Source organism: Bemisia tabaci, chromosome 8, assembly GCF_918797505.1.
Source record: "Bemisia tabaci chromosome 8, PGI_BMITA_v3".
In the NCBI taxonomy this organism is placed as follows: Eukaryota; Metazoa; Arthropoda; class Insecta; order Hemiptera; family Aleyrodidae; genus Bemisia; species Bemisia tabaci.
Genome location: NC_092800.1, coordinates 40,740,322 through 40,757,548, shown reverse-complemented (window position 1 = coordinate 40,757,548; position 17,227 = coordinate 40,740,322). Strand labels below are relative to the sequence as shown.

The window sequence follows — 17,227 nt, the reverse complement described above, 5'->3', positions numbered from 1 at the left end:
CACACGAATTTCTGCACAATTTCTTATGGCCTCTTATAGCCAATGGCGATAAAGTGTACAGCCCGGCGATAGCAACTACTGTATACGGCCCGACTGTATACTTTTTCATAGCTTCGTATGGCCCGTCTATATGATTTGCTCCGCTTTCTACAGCCAGCTATATGATTTTCAATAGCCTCCTTTAGTTGGCTATAAGAACTCTAACGGTATTTTGAAACGCAGCTCCTATCGCCAATTTTTACCAGGGAAAGTAGATTTGTGGGGGGTGGGACCTGGCTCCCCGGCCCAGGGTGGCCAAATGTCATGAAAAATCTTGACATTTCACGTGCAGTATTTCATGAAATTTCAGAAATTTATGAAAGATAATTGACAAGTGCCGATTCCTTTTTATATTTCTCAAAATGTAAAAATTATGACTTTCTTCTATATGTGTTTGAATGCGGGTTGCATACTCTTGCTCCTCCAAAACATGAAATATTTCACACCCTAGTCAAATTTCATGCAATATTTCTCTGAAATTTCATGAAATATTTCACTGAAATTTCCAATCGTTCATTCCTGCTTACGTTTCATGCCACCGTTCCCCGCCCCCCTATTCTTGCTTATGAAATCCCCCGTCCTAAGCGTATTACAATTTTACAAGAGTCCAAAAATTTTCCGCGAGACTTAACGGCAAAACTGCAGAAAATTTTGCATCCGCGCGCAGAGACCCTCAAGCCGGCAACACCGTAGGCATCTTGGCTATAGCCTACATCCATCATTCAACAAACGAAGACCCGCTCCTCGCGAAGCGCGATGCTCATCCGAATCCGTCTTGAGCAAGCCCCAGCACCAGCTCCGCGAGAAGCCCAGTAATTGTTCAATATACAGCTTTGATTCGTGATGAGTCGCCACTGCGGGCGGGGGGCTCGGGGGGGGGGGGCTGGCCGGGGGGGCTCAGGGGGTTGTCGGGCGTGGAAGGTGCGCGCGCACAGTGTTTTGCTCAATCGATCTGATGCAACTTCAATGTCAAGGTCAAACATGGCCAAGGTTGTATGAAATACTCTCCCCCTTGCCCCCCCTCTCCCCTCGCCCCCTCCCCCTCCAGCGGACCGCGAGCCCTGCACTGCGGCCCCTCGCGTCGCGCGCCCAAGTTCAGACCTGTCTCGCTTCAGCACGGACCTCGCCGTTCCTTCCCGCTCCGTTCCTCGTGGCCCGTCACTTAGGCCAGTCTTGCCGAGTCCTTCGCGCTTTCGCCGTCATCTCGTGTGTGCTCCCCGAAATATCCTGGATTACTCTCCTGTCACCGCCAGGTATGATCATCACCACTTATTTTTCCACGCCTTAAACCCACGAGACGTGAAATTCCCGGTTCACCTGCTTCCCAGCCGTCAGCTGGTTGTCCGGCCCCTTTTTTCCGCGTGGGGGGGGGGGGGGGCCTGTTGATGAGTTTTTCACTTTCCTTTGGATGTTAACGTTGATGAAGGACAAGGTCGATCGAGAGATACTTAACGCATTGCACTAGTGAAATTAAAAGCCGGCCTCGTCTGAGCCTCTCATCGTGCGTCCGTTTCGCTTTCTTGGAAAAATCGTTTCGCCAGGATCTCGCGATTTTCAAAAATGAAATGCGAACCGACTTGAAATAGAATTGAAAGTTAGGGCCTTTCAAATTTTGCTCAACGGTTAGGCAATCTGTTCCTGATAACAAACGTGAGTGAGAACGATTATTCAAGATGGACGCGTTTGTTCGGTGCGATTTCGCAACATTACTCTCTCACGCGGGCAGCTGCCATTCTTTCCCGTTCTCATTTTTTTTCGGTTTTGGGAAGTGATCAAAGAAGGTTTCTCGCCGTAATGTTCTATTAATTTAAGGAAGAAATTAAACTATCGTAGGTGAACAATTTTTAAATTGCCTTTTCTAAACTAATTCATGTAAAGACTAACTCATGGCCATAATCTGTAGGTACCTATTTGTATCTCATTATAGACAGTATTGGGGTAGGTATGGCAATATTTGGCAAAATTGTCCCTAAATTGTCTGTAATAAAGTTTTTTATTTTACGATTTTCTTCCCCTAATTAATTTCTTTAAATCATCGAATTAATTTTGCATCTCCCGAACTTGAGCTTTTAGTGTACTCCTATTTGAGTGAAAAAAGTCCTTTATACTTACGCAGAAAATTGTAAATAGCTTTTTCACCATTCCCCGTTTTCTCTTTTTCCCTTCTATTAAAAGTTGTAACTTTTATCCAGAAGTGTTTCGTGAGTTAGTCCCGTGAGTTGACGAGAAGTACTTACAAGAAATTTCCGCTGTATAACACGTACCCTTGTCCATGAATATGGAAGTAAGATGTCTGATGAAACTTGGAAATTTGGCAATGCAATTCAACCCCTCTGTTTCTCAACCCTTCAGTGCAGTGACAGTCTGCATCCACCATCGTAATTCAGAAGTTCTGCCCAGTGTTGCCTGCCGTCATGCCAGTACAAGGTAATAATTGGACCGCGTCTAGCAGAAAGGAACCAAGCCACATCAGCTATTGCTATATTTAACTGGGCAATTTAATTTTTCACAAGAGAACGTCTGTGCGGATTCGTTTAGAAATTTTGAAGAATTTGCTTTGCACTGTGTAGAAAATATGCTGAAATTTGCTAACAAATCCGTCTAACTGTTTTCATGTAAAACGTTAAATTGCCCAATCAAATCTGGCAATAACTGATGTGGCTTGGTTCCTTTCTGCTTAATAACGCGATCTAATTAGAGGTTCCGTCTCACAAGCATTCGATTAGAATAGGCATGTAACGAGAGTAATTACCCTCTCCTTGATAAAACCAAATTTTATCGAGTATTTCCTCTGACGAGTACTGCGTTTTTTCCCCGTTTTTTTGTGTCTACGCTAGTAGGTATGTCTGTCTTGCATTTGAATAGAAATGTCTAAACTTTAAAACTTTCAGCGTCCCTTCTATGAAAGCAACTGTGTTCACTTATTCCCTCATCTACACTCGGTGTCTGCTCCACCACCGTCAGTTCTCATAAACCACACGTGTCTCGTTGCGGAAAATTTCTTGACTCATTGAAATTCGCGAGATAGCGAGCACGACCGGGCAGATAAACATTAAAAGCGGATTAACACATTACTGCCGCGCTAAGCGAACGCCGCGCATTTACATACGAATCTGGTGGAAGTTGTGTGCTTTCTGAACAGCAGGGCAGACTATCAGCCCATTATACAACAGCGCTATTAGAATAATTTAATTTCATACTGTTCTGCACGTTGAGTTGTTCGTGTAGTTCCCGTGTTGTCCGATCTTCGGATTCGAACTGGAATTTTTTTACCTCCGGTCGCCAAGTTTCAAAACTTCGCTCGTTTTTTTCCCTTTACGTAAGTTAATCAACAGTTTTTCTTGAAATTTTCCATGAGTGTCTTTTAAGCTCTATCCAGAATATTCATAGACAGACATTTTCAAAGCGATAATTTTCGTTAGATTAATTAATTAATTTAAGAAGTAAAACCACATCTGTTTTCTGTGAATACACGTTTTTTTTCGCTTTCAGTGATCGGTAAACTTCAGACGTATACGATATTTCACGATGATACCACTATTAGACCACGTGGGAGCCCGTGTTGCCCACTCTAACAGTTGAAGGCGAACTGACATGGCGTTAAAGTCACTGCTCTCGTCCGGTCCATTTTTGTGCGTATTTTGAGTGAGCGTGCCATTTCGCGATGATACCACTATTCGACCACTTGGGAGCCTATGTTGCCTACACTAACAGTTGAAGGCGAACTGACATGCGGCGTTTAAGTCACGTCCTCTCGTCCGGTAAAAAACCTTTTTTGTGCGTATTTTGAGTGAGCGTGCCATTTCACGATGATACCACTATTCGACCACGTGTGAGCGAATGTTGCCTACGCTCTAAGTTGAAGGCGAACTGACACGGCGTTAAAGTCACCGCTTCTCGCCTGTTAGAAAGCTATTTTTTGTGCGTATTCAAAGTGAGCGTGTCATTTCTCGATGATACCAGTACCTATTCGACCACGTGGGGCCCATTTCGCCTACGCGAGCATTCGGAGAATGCCAGTAATTTCCTTCAGCATTCATTTCTAGTGTATTTTCCGTGGAAGATACACAATTTTCTCACTTGTATTTTTCACAACATTACTCTTCAACTGTATTTTCTCTTGAATACACAAATTTACCGATTTATCAGTCCAAATATTCGTTTTTCCGATCATATTTGAATTTAATTTATTTGCCTCGCCAAATGAAGTTCATGGGTACAAATGTAAGCTTTTTTTTCAATTTCTTTTAGAAATATATGGGGTGTCGTTATCAGCGTTGCGATCGCGCTGTAAGGGGTGGGTGGGTGTCGAATAATCGGAAAAATTGCTTCACGGTAGCGAGGGTACCCCTTTTTCGTGTTTCTGGTTCTCCGTTCCAGATTCCCACGTGTCACATTTCAGTATCTTAATTTCATAACTCGAACTGTCTCAGCCCCCTTAAAATTTTCCCACAAGTTTGATTTGGCAGCGCCGCACCATCTGTCTGCCTTCTGCCCGGTGCCGGGTGCCTACGTATTCAATTAATTCGCAAGGTCACTTTTGACTTCCAAAACTTAATTAGTTCCAACTTTCATGTCGCACGGAAGACGGAGCAGTTGATTCAACATAACCGAATCATCCGCTGATGTATCCCAAGAGTTAGGATTTTAAAGACTTACAATTTGTTGGATCGCATTTAGCAAAAAGGAACCAACGCGATCACAGTGTTGTAAAATTGTTGCTTCTTCACAATTATCTAAAAAATCTCCCAGAAAAGCAAATAGCTTTTATCTCACACCAAAAAACTGTTAATTTTAGAAGAAAATAATTGTGTAAAGTTTAATACTGTACATGTATTCAGTATTTTAAAAGAAAAAAAGAAGTTGCACGATTTTGAAAACACTGTACCTAATGCATTAATGCATCAAAACCAGGTTGCGAGAAACAGAGTCTAATCGGTAAAAGTTGCACAATAAACAAAACGCCTCGGTCGACCACCACCATTCTCAAACAGAAAAATTCAATTGAACGTAAGATATAAAAATTTCAAGAAATTGAAAATCTTTTTCTCAGATTCCTGATCATAAATGAATCTTGAACGATTTTTATATTTTGCATTTGGCTGAATTTTTTTCTGATTGAGGATATTCGACTTGTCTGCCATGAAGTTTTGATCCAGTGTATTTCCATTCTAGCCTTGTTGTGTTTTTTGGTTTTATTTTTTGTTTTTCACGGGCTACCAGTTCATTATTTTCTCTCGTCATAAACAGCGTAGGTATAGACTGTACGAGCATTTTGTCTACAGTGAGTCATTTTTTCGAGTTAAAGTGAGCAGTTTTTCCCCCCTGCCGATTGTCAGTGCCGCAAAACCCAACGTCACAACGTGGCTGGCCTCGTGTTGAGGAGTGTGTTGAAGTTTTTTTTTATCTGAGTATTCAACATTTGTTTGCATTTGAATTGCGCGTCCAGTACACTTTCGCCACGTGTGCTTTTCAGAACTTTCCTGGTATTTACATACTTTCCTCCTCTCTTCTTTCGATCCCGCCAAGTAATATCTGCAGTTTTTTATTTTTGGAGTTTCGACTCTTCGACTTGACTCCCGACAGTTTTCTCGCTCCGTAGCTATGGGAGCAAATCCACGCGGTATCCGTATCGCTAGGAACTACTTCGACCTTCAGCTTAACCTCTCAAGTTTAAAATTGTGCGGCATGTGACGCAACTAGCTTCACTTTTCATTAATTTGTTTACTTTAATTTTGACATCGCTTCGCGCAGTTTAAACTGCTTTTCAGCTTGCATCCGTTTCCTGCTTGAGCAGAGCTTTGAGCTTACCTAAACCGTCAGAAATATCAGAGTAAAATCCGTAGAGTTGATCACTCCGATATTCTAAAGTACCTTTTCGATGGGTGTCTCTTCCAAACCACGTATTTCGTTTGCGGTGTCTAAAAATCTCCGCTTCTATAATTGGTTTTTTTGTGAAAGCGAATCAACATCATTTCGTGAAGTTGTCAAAGAATTTACTTTGCACAGAGCAGTAAAATCACAGAAATTTTAAAGAATGATGCGTAGTTTTTCCTCCGAAGAATAAAGTATGACAGTATGTCTGCAATGTCGCAAACTGAGCTACGTGATTTGGGAGTTGAATGTATCGATATGGATGGTTCGTTTGAAACTGTACCTTCGACTGAATTTTTATATTTTGGATGATTTTTTTTAGATCGTCGGCTCGAACATTCCTCCCAAACGATTCAACCTAAAACTAAAATATGATTTTTTCCAACCCTAGTAAAATTGACGATAAGAGCTGCGTTTCAAAATACCGTAGGAATTCTTATAGCCGGCTAAAGAAGGCTACAGAAAATCATAAAGCTGGCTGTAGAATGCGGAGAAAATCATATGGCCGGGCTATACGAAGCGATACAAAATTATGCAGCCGGGCTATAGTTCCTGTAGCCGGGATTTACACTTTATCGTCTGGCTGTTGCTTTTTCGCCATCGATTATAAAAGGCTATAAGAAGTTGTGTAAAAATTTGTGTGCTTTGGAAATCATTAAGTTAGACACGGAACCACCTTAATATTTACAAAACACACGTTATATTTTCTTTAATACATATTTTTTTTTCATCAATTAAAACGAGAATAATCCATACAGGATGTGCAAACATTTCAAAATCATGAGTTGAATAACGCTGACTTCGCCACATTAAATATTAGAGCCTAACACAAAGCGGAGCGGCGACGCACTGGCGCCTACAAACCTAACAGGGATACTTCACGCATTGCGCAACGCGTGAAGTATCCCTGTTAGGTTTGTAGGCGCCAATGCGCGTCTCGCGCTGGCTGCCCGCCTGCCGCACCGCAGCGTGCCACGGCGCTTGAAGCAACTATTTCACACCAGAGGTATTGCACAGTATCATACGAAACTGAAGGCGCTCTAACATATTAGGAATGGCAGGCATCCGTCAAAAGTACGGAGCTTTTCTCGCAAAATAAATCAAGATACTACGGCCCAAAAAGAGAGCAGTGGTCCAAAAACTCACTAAGTCCTAGCATCCGTAATCAGTAACGTTTAGCATACACTTTATCGCCTGGCTGTGAGTTGCTTAGCCGCCATCGGCTATAAAAGGCTATAAGTAATTGTGTGGCCGGCTATAGAAGCTATTGGAAATCTTACAGCCGGCCGTAGGTCTATGGTATTTTGGAAACACAGATTCTACTGCCAATTTTTACCAGGGAGAAAATAGACGAAACGATGCAACTTTGAAATAAATCAGTGGAACCCAGTGTGCATTGCGCCAAAGCTGTGGATCCACTTTAAATCCGTCTAAATACACTACCTTTTCACAGGGTGGCATGAAACGTGAGGAAGAAATGAAAGATTAGAAATTTCAGTGTAATACTTCATGAAACTTCACGAGGCTGTGAAATATTTAATGAAACTTCACGAGGCTGTGAAATATTTAATGAAACTTCACGAGGCTGTGAAATATTTCATATTTCCAGGGGCTAGAGTGTGCAGCCCGCTCTCAAACACTCAAAAATAGATGAAAGTCACAATTTTTACATTTTGCAAAACATGCAAAGCAACCGGTATTTTTCAGTATCTTTCATACATTTCTGAAATCTCAAGATACTATTTTTCATGAAATTTTGCCACCGTGCCTCCTCACAAAATTGCCGCGAAGAGAAATGAAAGACTCAAGATTTCAGTGAAATAGTTCATGAAACTTCACGATGCTGTGAAATATTCCATGAATCTTTACGAGGCTGTGAAATAGTTCATATTTTTCAGGGGCTAGAGTGTGCAGCCTGCTCTCAAACACACATAAATAGAAGAGAGTCACAATTTTTACATTTCGCCGGTATTTCAACCGGTATTTTCCAATATCTGTTAAAAATATCTGAAATTTCATAAAATATTTCAAGATTCTAATTTTCATGCAATTTTGCCACCCCGCCCCCGACGAAACTGCCGCCTATTTGCCATTGGCCGACCACGAGTCATATCGGGTTTCTTTGTCAGAAACCGCGAAATATTTTCAGAAATATTTCAAGAAATTTCAGGATTTCATTTTCCACTAAATTTTGCCACCCTGCCTCCCAACGAAACCGCCGCCTAATTGCCATCGGCCAAACACGAGTCACATCGGGACTCTCTGTCAGAAACCGCGCGGGCGTTGGTTGGGGGGGGGGGGGGGGGGGGGTTATTCGGCATAGCCGCGGAGACCTTGAGAACACCCGAATCTACCTATGGTCGCGAAACCGGCGGAGTGATGGACCCATGACGGTGCCGATTCCTTTATTCCTAATGACGGCGGCCGCGTGGAGGCGCGAAACGCGAACCGCATCTCAAGTCGGGGCAGACCTTGAATTATCTCCTTCCTCATCCTCATCCTCATCATCCCATGGACCATTCACAACTCACAATTCGGGTTCGGGTTTGTCCGGGTCCAGGTCGCCTTGAACTCGATCCCCCCCAGCCCCCCCCCTTCCAGAGCCTGACCCACCCACCGCCATAGCCACCGTGTTGCAGAGTCGCCCCGAATATCCCGCCCGATTTTCGCGCCGGGATTGCTGCTAAATAAGCCCTGATATAATATGGATTACATTTTGCAATAAGGAACCACTATCTCTAGCTTTCCCATAAAAGCACGTATCTGCAGGGGAAATCAACTGCTCATATGTTGTATCTAAAATGAGCCAGAAATAGTGGTTCTTTATTGTAAAATGTGGTTTCTCAGATACCCTTACTAACAATCTGAGTGATTCAGTAGAGTGAAGCAAGTTAAATTCGGTGTACTATGCGCACGAATTGGTTCGAATTTCCAGTGATGGTAGATGAACAACTAGTTGAGCCAAAAATCCCCCAACAACTCCACACCCCATGAAATTTTCAATTTTTCCGTAAATTTTCTGCAGATTATAGCATGAAGAGCATCAATGTCGTCAGTCTCGTCTGCTAAAAGTGTCACTTAGGTGTTACTTTGTCCTGCGAGACGTAGAAGTTCGAACTTTTAACTCACAAGACTGATAGGCTCTTTTTTCTTGTTTTTTGAGTAAATTTTTTGCCCAGAACATTGACTGCAACATCGTAACTTTCTGCATCGTTCAAATTCGTGGAAACTTCATCACATTCCTAGTTTTTTTTTTAACAAATGTCGTCGCTATTCTGCGTCCTTACGGCAACGCTGCCTCGCGGTCGGCGCGCGAATTAACGACCTGCCAACTTTTGGCTGTTTCCAAGAAAAGCAGTACCCGCGCTAGTTTTATGTTCTGTGGAATTTCGTGAATGAAATAATTGCGATTTTGCCGCTGGAATCAAGCATCGACGAAGTGATCAACACGTGTGGAAAACCTGCGTTAAGAAGCAAAGCAAAAGCCTCATTTCTCGCTCGTACGAGAGTAAATGAAATATTCGCCTTATTATGTAGACTTCTCGGAGAAACATCAATTTTTAAGTTGATATCGAGGCGTCAGAAAACCGCATTTTATTCAGTCGGTTATTCATACTAAACTCGTTCAGGTTTAGAATACAACTCTGAGGGGAAAACAGAAAGAAAAAAACGAAACTGAGTGAAAGTCTTCAATTATTTGAACTAGTTTTGGAGTATTTCGTTATCATAGAGAGAGTGACAGGGAATGGTTTCAAAGTCTTCTTTTTCTTTCTTTCTTTTTTTTCGCCTCGAAATTATTAGGAATTGAAAACTCCGAAGATACCTGCAGCTCACAATATTAGTGAAGGAGGTAACATGTCGTCCGGCACCTTCCGGCCAATGTACCAAAAGCGCCATGCGACGTTTCAAAATTTCCGCAGCCGTTTTACTTTTTTACAGAAAAATTGATTAACGAAGCTGTCCGAAAATTTCACTGCATGTTCTTTGTACTGCCGATGAAATTCAGTGAAATTTTCATATAGATTCAACCAACAATTTCTCTGTCAAAAAATAAAATGGTGGCGGAAATTTTTACACGTCGGCGTTTGTGCTTCTTTGGCAGGAAAAGGACAACGAAGTGCTTTAGATGGTACCTTGTCAGGTGTTCCATTTTACAATCAGTAAGGAACTAACGACAGATTTTGAATTGATAAACCTCGCATTAAAGCCCCTTGACAAATTACAATTTCCGTAATGATCACTGCCTCAGATTTGTCAACTGATGTAGTAAATTGTGTGGGGTGGAGGGTGGCAGGCGAGGAGAGGAGCGGGTTGCCCTTGAGTTTTTGTTCTCTGTCTCAAAATCAACTGTTTTCATGAGTGTTACGAAACTCTTTTTACTTTTTTCTCGCTGTTCTTCGTGCCATTATTATGCAGATTAAACGTAACCCGTTCGTCGACTTGATGCTGATATCAACCCGACACACTCGGCGTTGCCGTTCGAAGTTCACATCGTGTTAAAACGCCGAATAAACCCTATTGAACGTTGTCAAATTGCTTCCGATATAAAACGAATTTTCTGGAAAAATTTTGAATTTTATTTCAAGAGTTCTCAGAGAGATTTATTTGCGGCTTTCTAGCGTCTCTGAAAATTTCAAAAATTACTTACTGCATCGCTCACTATCATTATTACATCAGGCAAAATTCACAGCATTGAAATGCTCACATGGTGTTTTACCCTGGCATAGCTGTATTCAATTTTGTCATTTTCGGAGGTATATTTCTGTGCTAAGGAAAAACTCGTTGAAGTTCGAAGTTTCAGGGAAAGTTCTTACCATATTTATTCCACCTTTTTAGCGAAGTTAATTTCGGTAGTATCCGATAGTTTAAAGGATTCATATTTTTAACTTCCTTCAAAAATGAATTTTTTATCAGGGAAAGTATGGCAACATCCGACAGCTCACGCGTCGTTTCCTTACAGAATAGAGAAAGGGTGCCATATGTAACACTGCCACGCTAAGAAAAAATGCGTATGAACTTCTGAATGATGTAAAATTTTCCCGACAGGAATATCTGTTTTTGAGAAAGTCTACTAATATTTTTTCTCTAAAATTAAATCGCGTTGGAATTTTCCCGAAAAATTTGGGAATTAATTCACAATAATTATCCCAGAGTATAGTATATGCGGCAACGTCGTAAATTTGGCAATTTGGCCATGTCCATACGTTGTTTTGCCGTAGCGTGGCAAAGTGGATAACGAAGGGTCGAAGAAGACAAGCTTGAATTTTTGACCTTGCCAGCTCAGGCCTGTCTCTGCAAACCGAGCAATGTTCATCCAGATGCTCTCCAGATTGTGTAACGTTTTAGAGTTAATTACAAGTTACTAATTGCATAGATTGTGATAAAAATTCAACCAATTTTTTCCGCGCTGTAGATTTTTATGCAATGTAAGCCTGTCGGTCAACTTTGTATTAATTTAGCAATGCAACCTGCATTACTGTGAAACGCGTGCACAAAACTGTGTATGATGATTTGTAAGCAATGAAGGCCAGATCGAATCTAAAATAACGTATTGGATTGTTTCTGTGTCTTCCTTTTCCTTTCTTTATTATTATTACCATTTCTACTTCTTAAGCACTCACCATGGTTTATTTGCATATTCCAACAGAGTCTACCCAAAAGCATCAACGGAACCTTTTACTTTCGAGTTTGCCTTTATTTTCACTAATCCCTCGAAATTGCTTATACACGTTAGCGTTTTGTGCAACACATGCCTAAAATAGTTAGATGACCTAATACACGAGCAATCGGTTTACCAATCCCAACTTAATTTGTCAAAACTTTCAAAGAAAAGCGCCGACTTCTTGCTCATTGAATCGTTGTCAGTTTAAACGACGCGAAGGCAGGCGACGGAACAATCACGGCGCGGGATGCAACTATTCGAGCTCCATGGACGTGCGTGAAGCATGCACAAAATTGAAGGCGCCCGGCTTTCCTTTTCGCCTTCCCTCGTGACATTGCGCTCGGCACGCCACGTCATGACTGCATGCTAGCCGAATTTTATGCATAGAGGCATTATATTTCCATTTTCCAAGTCTCCATACTTCTTTCTTTTTTCCCTCACCTGGTTAAATTGCCTAGACTGTTAGTGCGGGGTTTCTGAAATATTTAGTCTCCAACGTCAAGAAGCTAAGAACCCGCGGAAGAAATAGCCTCCATCACTCTGCAAAACCAGGAGCAAACCTCCTAATCCATGTTTCTCTTGAGCTTTTTAAAAGCGGAACCAAATTCATACGGCTGAATCATATTCAAGTTAGGTTGAGTGATCCGATATTCGTGGGAACCAACTTGTTGAATGTCCGTGACGTAGTCACAGTCTGACGTTTCCTCCTTGATAACAGTTTCGATTTTCAGTAATTAGACCCTCTCCTGAAATCGCTATGAAATCACTGCTAATGTCAGTCAGTCAGTCATGAGATCAGCGGTTGCAGAGCACAGTTCATACCGTGCGTATCACCACGTTTAAATGAAGCAGCAAGATAAGAGATCGCTGCCAAGTCGGGATGAGACTTTGTCTAAAGCAATTCGATACAATAATCAGTCGATTGGACCGCGCTTAGGCAACCTTCGATAAGGAAACAGGCGTATTTATAAAAGTGAGCTCTGCGCGTTTGATGTCGGTTGTTGAGCCGACCGCGACCGACCCAGAAGATAAAGTAATAAGCAAATAGGTGTTCCGAGTGTTTTTATCAGCGTCTTGGCGAAGTTTTGACTCGCCAAAACTGAGGACCCTAATGAAAGGACTAAGAAAAAACAACGGAAAAATGTGACTCATCGGACATAAATATTCAAAATGAGTAATGCTCACTTCATCCACGAGCTTCCGCTGCAAAGCTTGTTTTTCATTGAGAACAATTCTCGATCACAAACGGGGGGTGCGCAAGTTCATCGGTAAAACTTGATTTTTTAAAATCAGCATTATACGCTCGCTCGCAGACCTACAATGTCGTGTTTAGGGAAGACGTCCCATTCGGCAACGAGGCGTGTATTATCGACTATCGATATGTTCTCATTTGAAGATACGGCAAAGAATCGATCGTTCAGGTGAACCATGATAATCGACCCTTTTCCATAGGTTTAAATGACCGATCAGTCGATTTGTCGCAAAGCACGACTCGCCACCGATGGAGTTGTCCACCGTGATAGTGAAGAGAGCAGTAAGTGCATTTCTGTATGAACCATGGTTAGCACATGCTTTTATGTGTCTCGTGGTTCATCCCAGCATGCACTTACCAGTGGCGTAGCGTAAATAATCGATTATCGATATCTTGCCATTTGAAGCTATGGTAAAGAATCGATTACTAAGGTGTTCGCTGCGAACACCCTGATAATCGATCTTTTTTCATAGGTTTGAGTGGCGTATCAATCGATGTATCGCAAAGCACGCCACGCCACTGGCACTTACTGCTCTCTTCGCTATCATGGCAGCTCTGGGGTCATCAGAAATGGATATGGCAGGTCTTAAGTTCTGAACGTCGGCAGATTCAAATTGGCGCTGGCGGTGGGCTTGAAGGGGGATGGGGAGTCAAGAAGGGGGGGCGAGGGGGACTCAGGGAGGGGGGGGGGGCAAGCGGTGAGTTCTGGGAATGTCCGAGTCGGATACCAGGAAAATCTCATTGAGCGAGTCATCCAGCTGTACCCGGTTCCCGGTATGTGCTGTGTCGCCGGGCCGGCCGGCCCTTTACTTGGTCCGATTCCCGTCTCTGATGCCACTTGATTCCCCCTTTGAGGCCGCTTCTATCACTACTTCTATCAGGCTCAAATTCGATACGCACTCTGAGTAGGTCGGGTGTCCACTGTCAGGAAGAAGTAGCACGGAAACGATTTGCAAAAGCGCGAATTTACGGAGGTCGGGTCGAATTTGAAGGAATCTTGCGGAATTTTCGCGGTAAGGCGCTTTAATTCGAGATTTTTGCGATGACGAAAGAGAGAGCCTTAGAGGTATGCAATTTTTATACAGGTTTTTTTAAATCATTTTCCCGCAAAATCTTGTTTTAGTTCTGCGCATTTTTGTTTACTGGTTTCCTCTAGAATTTTCATGGTCTTATTTTTTCAATTCAGATTTTTTTTCGTTTCTCGAAAGTTCTTGTCAGAGTTCAAAGTGTCGATTGGGCCACCAGAAAGCTAGGGTTTTGGGAAACTCATACAGCGACTATTTTCTGGGGCAGAAGAATGGAAAATGTAAAGAAAAGATAATGAAAAAGCAAGTATTTTAGATAGTGAGTAGGTACCAATAAACACTCAGAGTATACAGTCAAACTTTTTAACCGAAGATCGAGACTTATGAAATTTACAGAATAACGAGGCGAGCTTTTGACGCGAGATAAAAGATTCACCATCGTGATTCGTAAATTTAATGTTAGTAGGTACAAAAATGAAAAAAATGAGTCTTCTATAACTCTATTAAAGGTCCCAAGTTTCCGCACCTTCATAGAAAATCTGAAAATAGCCAGAGTCTTTACAAACGGAACTTCAGTTCAAGGATATTATCGAATTGTGGCATCAGCGAGGAGTGGAGTGTTGCGTCATCATCAACATTTTAACGACCAGGAACACGAACAATGTCATTAAGTGTAGTGAGGTTTCAGCTGTAAGTTCTGCCTCAGTCCCATGCCAAGCAGCTTACTCGCATTGTGTGGAAAATGATTCGCGCGTCGTTGAAACGGAAAATTGTTCAGCTTTCCTAAGTGCCAATTATTCAGTCTGACGGAAGAGCTTATAAGAGAACTCATCATCAAATGCGTTACAACATGCATGGTGGTGGGCTCCCGGCTGTGCATAATCCCATAATTATTTCGTATCATTTACTTTTTCTTTGCACGAAATAATTTTTTTTCCATTTCCGTTGCTTTTGTTTATAGTTTTCTAATTTCCGTTTTCTTTTTTCTTACATGTGTGAGTAGTTTAATTATTTATATTTTTCCCCTCTATCTTATTTTTTTTTGTCTCTCATGGAACGAAAAAACTTAAGCTATAGAATAAAACGATTTATTTAAAAATAATGTGCAAGTATCCAGTCTTGTTTGCTTTTCGTCTTTCAAACAATATATCTTTGGAAATTGAAGTTAATCTTGAGACGACCTCGGGTCGAAAGCCATACCTGAAACCATCATTAAGTACCTCAATCAATCGAGTACGAAGTCGTAACAATAAAGTCCTGAAAACGAACCTAGTGACCCTGCTCCAATCAAAACGCCTTCAAATCTTCGAATATGCAATCGCGGTGGCTTAGAAGTACGAATAGTCGCATGTACCATTTACTGTTCCTGTCCATCGCCCTCGCTGCTTTTGCATGCTCTTTTGCCGTCCTCCTTACATCAGCGGTGGCTCATATATTATTTATCGTCCCCTTAACTCGCAGTTTGAGTGTGTTTTACTCCACTCTAAAGGGGCTTTCAATTGAGAGGAACTCGAGGTTAGTGTCTCATGCCCAAGCTATCTAAGAGGATAAAATAAGTCATTTCAATCCTTACAATATTGGAGATCTTTGTTGCTTTCCGATTGGCCTGTATAAGTTTTAGGCCTTGATGGAGTCTTAAGGGCTCACTGTATAAGGAAACCAAGTGGCAACAGAGTTTTAAATGTGACAGGAAATTGTCTTATTTTCGCCCTCCAAAATGAGTTTTAACCAAACTTTGATCGATCTTTTCGGCGATAATTGCATTCTTCCTTGAGGAGTCCAAATTACTCTCGTTGGAATTGTGCAAATCGAGTACCAAGTACCCAATTCAAGGCTCATGACCGGTGGACCAATCAGAGAGCGGCACAGACACGGTAATACTCATACCACATGAGTCTTTAACTCTGGGTACATTCAGCATAAACGGTTTTCGCACGAGCTGACATGACACCGGCAAGGCAACCTACTTTAGTGTTTTATACGCTTATTTTTTTCGATTCCCCACCTGTTCCAACAGCGTAAATGACTTATTTCCCTACGGAAAATGTGTTGACGGGAATTTTCTACTTGAGCTCCGCCCACGACTACGCTAACACACGGCGCGGCGGTGGTGGCAGCGGGCACTAGGGAAACAGTTTCCTCAAATCCTTGAATTTTGTCAGACCGTTATTTCTCACCGCGATCACAAGGTCCTTCCTTGTAGTGTCCCTGTCGAATCAATCGATACGTTTCAGCTTTTTCGGACGTTTCACATCAATCACCAGTACTTTTTCTGATCATGGTGACTGCGACCGTTCGCGGAGACCATTCAGTAAAACTTGAGGTACCTGTCATCGAAAGTTAGGTAGGCGTACAAGGCGTATGCGCTGAGAAAATTGTTTGTGCTATTGTGTTGATTTCGGTTAATATAGAAGCGTGAAACATATACTAACAGAAACCTGTGTTAGGCACAATTAAAGTATACTAAAAGCCCCCAAAAAATGAAAAAACTGAGAATTCCCAGAAAAGCCCCAAGGCTCTAGTTCCTTGTGTTATACTTTCCATATTTTCCGAGCTTTCGTGTTATTTTTTCTCTCGGTGTTTTAAAAGTACCACAAAGTGATCTAGTAGGAAATAACACGTGGAAGTTGGTGTTTTCATAAACTTCAACCTTCAAACTTGGTTTTAAAGACGAAAGGCTGAATCCCTGAGACGTCATTAGCTCAGACATTTTTTTTTCGGAATTGCCATGTAGGTATTTCAATTTTTTTTTTTTTTTTTTTTTAAAGTGCCTTAAAACCTTAGTAGGTACTTTCCATGTGCTTGCTAGAAAGAATGAGTAGGGCACATACACGAAACACCATTGTTGTCCTTAGGATGAACGCCCTGATCAAACCTCTTTTTTTAAATTACGCAGCGCCAAAATTTCAAAATTGGTATTTCAATGCCAATAGCAAGATGCATATCACGGCATAAGGGCATTGAAGCTCAGAATATCAATTTTTAAGATCTGAACTAAGCTTTTAAATTTACGGGTTTTACCAACCGGCTACATTCGAATAATTCAGTCTCTCTCGTTTTTCTCGAAATCGTGTTTGTGACGCTTACATCAGTTGGAAAACAATCGGTTCAATTTCATTCCGGGTTCTGTATTTGCCCCCGGACAAAATGTTTATTTACGAGGAAACCTGATCACCTTCCTCCATCGTATTCAGATCATGAGTTCTCAATGACATGACGCAGTAGTTTGGAAGCACTAATTGAAGGATCAATTTTCAGCGGTTTTCGTGTACTTTATTGAGCATTTTGTTGGAGAGAAGAGTGAACGATTTGGGCTGAAGTTTCGACGCATTAGGATGTTCTAATTCGTACGATGATATTACTAGTAATTTATTT

The 17,227-nt window shown here is 41.7% G+C and overlaps 1 non-coding gene across 6 annotated transcripts in view; it reads left to right on the top strand.

Annotated features, from left to right (window-relative positions):
• The window catches only part of LOC109038355 (uncharacterized), a 121,092-nt gene that overhangs the window by 29,998 nt on the left and 73,867 nt on the right, over nt 1-17,227 (top strand). For 2 of the 6 annotated variants that reach the window (XR_011900438.1, XR_011900437.1), the window contains exon 1: nt 1,105-1,292. The exons of 3 other annotated variants lie outside the window; for them this stretch is intronic. This is a non-coding gene — a transcript (uncharacterized protein). Of the gene's footprint in view, nt 1-1,102; nt 1,293-17,227 lie in introns of those variants that run through there. One more of the 6 variants, XR_002009574.2, reaches the window with a different exon arrangement.